General features: G+C 40.1%; 1 long non-coding RNA gene across 1 annotated transcript in view; it reads left to right on the top strand.

Annotated features, from left to right (window-relative positions):
* Positions 1 to 7,191, top strand: part of LOC121919673 — a 218,005-nt gene that overhangs the window by 147,078 nt on the left and 63,736 nt on the right. The gene's annotated exons all lie outside the window — the stretch shown is intronic.

Genomic DNA, 7,191 nt, shown 5'->3' with positions numbered 1-7,191 from the left:
AGTAACAAAAACAGAGGAAGGAAGGGGTTTTGATAGATTCAGGTTATGAAAGAGAAGAGGAAGGATGTGTACAATAAATTGAATTATATAATGAGTAGCTCCATTTTGACATTCTTCTAGTAAACACAAAGTAGAGTAGCCATCATTGTTAAAACGCATGAAAACATTTTGCTTGAAATTAATTGTCCTCTTTTGAGTTGTCTGCTTGAATAGGCCCAGGAGGTCTGTGTTTTGCTTTTCACTTAATGCACATGTGGTTTTCCCATCTGTATCAACAGAGAGCAAAATAGCATCATGTTGTGCCATTTGGATCTCAGAGGAGACATGACTTTCCTTTGTATTTCTGGATTGAATAATGTGCACTGCTTGTAAGGACATAACATCAGCTCTTCTCTGTGTTATTTTTATCTCTTTCATCATAGTGGAACATTGTCTCTGCAGTTAAAGGCCATTAACAATTTTGCTTTACTTTGACATGTTTTTTCCTGTCTTTGCATGGTAACATCACTTTTGTGCACATTTTGTCCATGGACATTGTTTTGGCATCCTTTTGTGCTCCATGGATATTGTACTGAGCTGATCATTACATTACTTTGATAGCACTAGGCCCATTCCAAAAAACAGGAACTTGGCACCACTTCATCCATGTATCAGTATGCTTACATATGAACAAGTATCCTGTATATCTAAAAGTCAAGCTGACAAAAGTTAACTTAGGCACTTTATAGACGGGGCCTTTTGGCCGCCGTTGTTACGCATGAGGGGTGGTGCTTCCTGATGCGCCTTTCCCCTCACACATAATGAGGGTGTAAAAATGGTGGTGCCCTATACACATGGGCACCACCATTTTGACATGATGGACGCCTAGCATCTGCACATCGTGACGTCTTGATAACGCCGCAAGTGCGCCATTGCCGCCTTGCAGCGTCATAACGGTGCGAGAAAAAGAAGCCATTTTTTGCTGCGTGGGGAGCCATGTGGTTTGTCCACTGCGGCTCCCTCGCGCAGCAAACAAGGGTAGTGGCAGACCGCCCTTTTGGGCAGTCTGTAAAACGCCTTTGATTATTTAGTCAATGAACACTGTTTTCCCAAGGAAATCTGAGGCTATGAAGCAATGATAATTTTTTTGTTTTGTTTCACTTTTTTTTTGTACTACTATGTCAAAATAATAATAATAATCAATAATTTGTTTTATTTATATACCGCTATTCCAAAGATCATAGTGGTGAACAGCAAGTAAGCTAATTAGCAAGTAAGGACCCTTTCACACTACACAATTATAGCACTTTAATTCTACTAACATTTCCATGGGTGCCGCCTTCTGGAATCCCGGGATTTGTCGTTTGTGAAGGTAGTAGGGAGCTCTGACTGAGAATTCTCAATACTTTCCCCTACAATTTTGACTTAACATACCAGTAAATATCAATAGATCTTAAAGGTGCATAACTCTAAATACACTGCCTCTTCATTTTCTAGTTTCCAAGGGTTAGCCATGTTAGTCTGTTGAAGCACATTGCAGACTAACACATTTATTCCAACATATCTTTTGTGATGCTAGTCTACTTTATCTTATGCAACAAGTATTCATCATGAATCCAATGAAGTTGACTTGATTTATTCATGCCATAAATAAATTAGTAAGTTTTTAAGATACCACAAGACTCTTTCCTAGTTTGATGTGTGAGAGTTGTCAAGAGTTTTAGTATGTGTGCCTATTATAGTTTTGGTAGAAACGTTATCCTCTAATATTCAGGTTAGCTGTGGCTACTCCTTGGCAAGAAGAAATATACTACATATTATTACTTTTTATTTCCTATTGAAAATTGCTTCTGACAGGAATTGGTTCAGGATTTTGGACTTTTGGACAACAACCATTCAGTAAGCCACCATAACTGGCCATAGAAAAATAGAGAATTCTCCCATATAATTACTTTGCTTCTCTGGTGTTTTGCAAACCATGAGAATGGTGATATTTTTGATGTTATGAAACACCCAACTTCACCAACCACTGAAGATGGACCCAGGAAGCTATAGCTCCTTTAAAGTTCATGCTCATTAACTGAAAATAATAACTCAACAATCTTGTGATCTATCACAGCAGGCCAGTTTGTTTCAAAGCGGGGGCAATTCTGAACCAGGCATACCTGACTTCATCATTCCTCAAAATCCTCTGGTTTAATAAGAAAATTTATCAGAATTGTTCCTTCCTTCTCTATAAGGCCCAGACCCAAATGGCATGCAATTAGGCAAGTGTAGGGGGTGCTCAGTTTGATCTAACTAATAATGTAGGCAAGAGGGCATCAATCCCTCATTCCTTCACTAGCTTCTCATTTTTAAATGTACCCCCCCACCCCACTCCACTACTAGTAGACTTGCAATGAAAAAATGCATATTTATTAAAAAAGTAGTTTTGTTTTATTTTTACTGAGGTGCATGTACATTATAGAAATATTGCAGTTTGGCATCATTTTCAGTGCTGGGATTTGTAGCTTTATTGTACAAGGTTTTGAGCCTTCTCTGACAAAGATTGCTGGTGTGTCACAAAACTACAAATCCCTGGATTCTGTAAGATAGAGCCAGAACCATTAAAGTGGTATCAAACTGCATTATTTCTACAGTGTAGATGTACTGGTCTGTGTAACTCAAAATATTGCATAGCCTTTCACCACAAGAGACTATTTGCTAAAAGAATGTGAAGTGCCCTTTAGCTAAAAGACAAGAATAAGACTTTGAATATCCGCACATTTCTATTAATTGGAAAGAATGGAAAATATATACTGTGGTAGTCTGATGGATTTGTAACTGGTTGACCAGACGAACCCAAAGGGTGCTCAACAATGGCACCTTTTCATCCTGGAGAGAAGTGACCAGTGGGGTCCCACAGGGCTCTGTCCTCGGCCCAGTACTGTTCAACATCTTTATCAATGACTTGGAGGAAAAAATTGGGGGAATACTTATCAAATTTGCAGATGACACCAAATTAGGAGGAATAGCTAATACTCCAGAAGACAGGATCAAAATTCAAAATGACCTGAATAGACTAGAAAGCTGGGCCACAGCTAACAGAATGAACTTCAACAGGGAGAAATGTAAGGTACTGCACTTAGGGCGAAAAAATGAAATGTACAGATATAGGATGGGGGCTGGCTTAAGGAGACACATGTGAAGGGATCTAGGAGTCCAAGTAGACCAAATTGAACAGAGTCATACAGTGGTGATGCGGCAGCGAACAAAGGAATGCGATTTTAGGCTGCATCAATAAGAAGTATAGTTTTCGTGATATAGTGCAACTATATTCTGGCTCGGTCGGCCCCACCTGGAATTTGTGTCCATTTTCTGCGCCACAATTCAAAAAGGACATTGAGAAACTGGAGCGTGTCCAAAGGAGGGCGACTAATGGGGAAAGGTCTGAGAAACAGGCCCGATGAGGACACCTTAGGGAGCTGGGGGATGTTTATAGCCTGGAGAAAGAAGGTTAAGAGGTGATATGATGCCCTATGAGATAAAAATATTGGAAAGGGAGGTCATATTGAGGAAGGACAAGCTTGTGTTTCTGTCTGCTTCGCAGAGACTAGGAACCCAAGCAATGGATGCAAGCTGCAGGAAAAGAGATTCCACCTCAACATTAGGAGGAATGTCCATGACAGTAAGGTCCGGTCACAGTGGAACACAATTCCGAGGAGGTGTAGTGTGAGTCTCCCTCCTGGAGGTCTTCAACGGAGGCTGGATGGCCATATGTCAGAGATGCTTGGATCTGGATTTCCGCATGGCAGGGGTTGGGGACTGGATGCCCTTGTGGTCTCTTCCAACTCTATGATTCTAAATGATAGCACCCCGTTCTCCCTCTGCCCACAAGTCACTATACTGTAATTTCTCTGTTCTCTCTATCATGATCTCAGTAGTCTACTTTGTTGGAATTTTGAAAGTTTAATGTGAGGAGTATGTGCCATGAAGTAAGCATAGAAAAAGGGTGAACAACTCCAAGTGTGTTCCTGTCAGACAGTATGCAGTAATGGGAAATGTGGTAACTATTAGCTATTGTGAAAGGGAACGGTGAAAATGATCCGGGTAATTCAAAGGTTGTTGACATGGCAGAGGAAAAGCCTGGATACAATAGTAGAATGAAAAGTGAAACAAAACCATTGTGTTTATAAGGAATTTTTTTATATATATGTTACTGTTTATTTATTTGGCTAGGATTGCCAAATTCTCCGTAGAGTAGTAGGGAATGTGATGAGACGATCTATATAAAGTTGTCCACAATACATGAGAGGACTTCTCTCATGAGAGCTCAGGTCTTCACTGGGATTTATTGTCGTACAGGAATCCAAAACCCATGCAAATCTCTCAATGGCAGATCAAAGACATAAAAAAAAAAATTGAGAACTTTCACTGTTGCGACTTGTATCAGTCTGGATGAACATATAGGGAGAAAGGTCATGCCATAACTGTCATGTTCCCCAGCATTCATTATGTAAGACTTAAGTGCGGATGGGAGTAAATCTGGCACCTACTCTCAAACAGAGGATTTGGGGCATTCTGTGTCACATCAATTTTGGGGCCAGACATAAGGTCCCAAATATGGGAAGTCTGAACAACACAGGAATAACGTGGGAATCTTAGATCTTAATGTTTCCTTCCTATGATTTTCAGGCCTCCCTCCTCAGAGAGTCCAATACTCTTTTCGTATGATGAGCTCAGCATACAAATTAAAATAGATAGGGTGGATAGAATACAGCCTTGCCTGAATCCATTTCCAGGGGAACCATTTTGTTTATCCATGGCTGTCTTAATAGTAGCCTCATTGTCCTGATACAAGTTACACACAAGGCTATTAGATGTTCAAAATGTTCAAATAATATTAAGGTGAGAAAGTTAACACCTAGTTTTGTAAAATATTCTTGAAATAGTCTGGCAATTACTCTCCTGAAAGTTTACTTAAACTTTTAGAAAAGGTCAATATTGTCATCATACAAGTGTTTATGGGGGAGAAAGGGGTTGCCCTTCTAGATATTTTTTGGGCTGCACCTCCCAGAGCTCTGGATGACACATATAAGGTGAAAGATCATGAGAAACTGACATCCACAAGGCTTTTGGGATGTGGTGTGTGCTGTTAACAAATCCCTGATCAGAGAGAGTTCAGACTTTAGCTTGCCCTATTTCCTACGTACAGTAAACAACACCTCCTCGAAAATAAACCTCATTTAGTAACTGACTCAACCTTATAATTCAATAGCTGTGCAAATTGAACCATAGGACCTCCCTATATCATGAGCTTGGTTTTTTTTTTAAAACCTCTAACTATCTTACACCTGCTGTTTTACTTTTTTTTATTTGGTTTTTTTGTTTCAAGATTACAAATATGCAATAAAAATGTAAGTAACGTAGGCCAGGCAACTACTTCTGATAAGAAAAATTCAATGCAAAATTATTAGAGTTTTTCTGGGGCATCAAAACATAGCAAAACTTTTGCTTGTTTTCTGAATAAGAGAGAATTGTGCTTTATAGAAAGGATTGATACATAAGCCTGCCACTTCCTGTGAAGTACAGCTTGGCTTTGTAGCGAATTTAACCATGTACTGTTTTTTCATCCCCATAATCTAATATGGGCCATGGTTAAAATTACCATAGAGAAGGTCAATGGTAAACAGCTGAAGAGGTTTACAATACAAAATTCAGAGCCCCTCCCCCTCCCCCCCGGGGTAGTATCAGAAATAGGTGGCCTGAACTGCAGCAACATCCTTATGATGTGTACCAAATTCTAAATTACGCTCCTATTTTTTTATGGAGATGATAAGTAAAGAAAATCTCATTCTATCAGTCGTACAATTGAAATAAAACTCTTGATTTTCGCTCGCTTTCTGCTGCTTTACAATGATCCCTTCCAAATTTTTTCCTCTGTAATTGGAGCAGTTTCCAAGGGGTTTTTTTTTACCCACCAAAGGTAACAATCAGGTATCTTTGGTTGGATTTTCATCAGCCCTAAAAAGCTGCCTAGAGCGGCTTCTTTTTAGAAGTGCCATAATGGTGCTCACATATGAATTGAAATGCCACTGCTATCCATTTAGGTGCGCAGAGGCATGGTGTGTAATCGGCCGAAACCTTCCGGAGCGGGGCACCGGCAAGATGGGCACGAGGCTCCACTAGAAGGGCTGGGCAGGTATGAATACCCAGCCCTTTGGATCCCTAAAATCAGCCCCCACGACAGTCGCTTTTTGGCCGTTTAGCAGGTCTAGATTAATTTGGGGGGGGGGGTCCTTCTGAGAGGTGCTGGCACTGGTACCTAGTGTGCATTACGGATGAGAAGCACCTTCTACATGTTTTTTGAGTGGTTTCCTTTCCTTCACTGTGGTCCATATCTAATAAGGTGGAGCTAGGTACTAATGCATTGATCACCCCTAATGAATTATAGCAATGCTTCAAGTGTAGTGCATTAAAAACAGGGATATAAGTTGCCACTGGATCAAAATCAGCCACCAGGATTTTGGGTAGGGCCAAAGTGGTCAGCCTCATTGGTGTATGTATTATGGCAAGGAACAAAACTGCCTTAAAACTAAATCCATTATGATACATCCGGTCAACCTGTTAAGCATTCACTCTCCAGCTATTCATCAGATTCTTTCCTAGCTCTACCTGGAATATCCAGGGTTGAAATAGGAACTTCTATCTGCGAAAACATGCATTCTATTGCTGAGCTTCAGCCCCTCTCAATAGTTGCAGCGCCAGCAATTCACCAATCTGGTTTCCAAACTCAAGTGTTGATAACGTAATAGAAGACCATTACTGAAGAAAAATTATAGGTTTTAAAACGCAAAATTCTATGTTTTCTGCAACATGCCCATTGTATTCGGCAACTGGAAAAACATCCAGCTAACTGCATGAAACGTTACTCCATAAGTGATACAGAATCAAAACCTAAAGCAAAAAACTAAGAAATCCAAAAAGGGTCAGTCCTAACATGCTTATGCAGCCAGTTGCAGTGAAGTTAGTTTCGATTTCTTCTTAGTGTATATAGGTGGGCTGAACTCTATAATTGTCTGCTTTGCCTCCTTCCTGAATTAGGCCATTCGTCATGAGCCCTAGCAATTATAAACTGCCCAAGCCAAGGTCGTAAAGGTCTTTTGCAAAACGTTCAGGCTTGTGTTTAGATTATCTTTTTCCACAATGTGAATAGTTTAAATTTCATTGCAT

Source organism: Sceloporus undulatus, chromosome 1 (genome assembly GCF_019175285.1).
Source record: "Sceloporus undulatus isolate JIND9_A2432 ecotype Alabama chromosome 1, SceUnd_v1.1, whole genome shotgun sequence".
Lineage (NCBI taxonomy): Eukaryota > Metazoa > Chordata > Lepidosauria > Squamata > Phrynosomatidae > Sceloporus > Sceloporus undulatus.
This window is presented reverse-complemented; position numbering and strand designations above follow the sequence as displayed.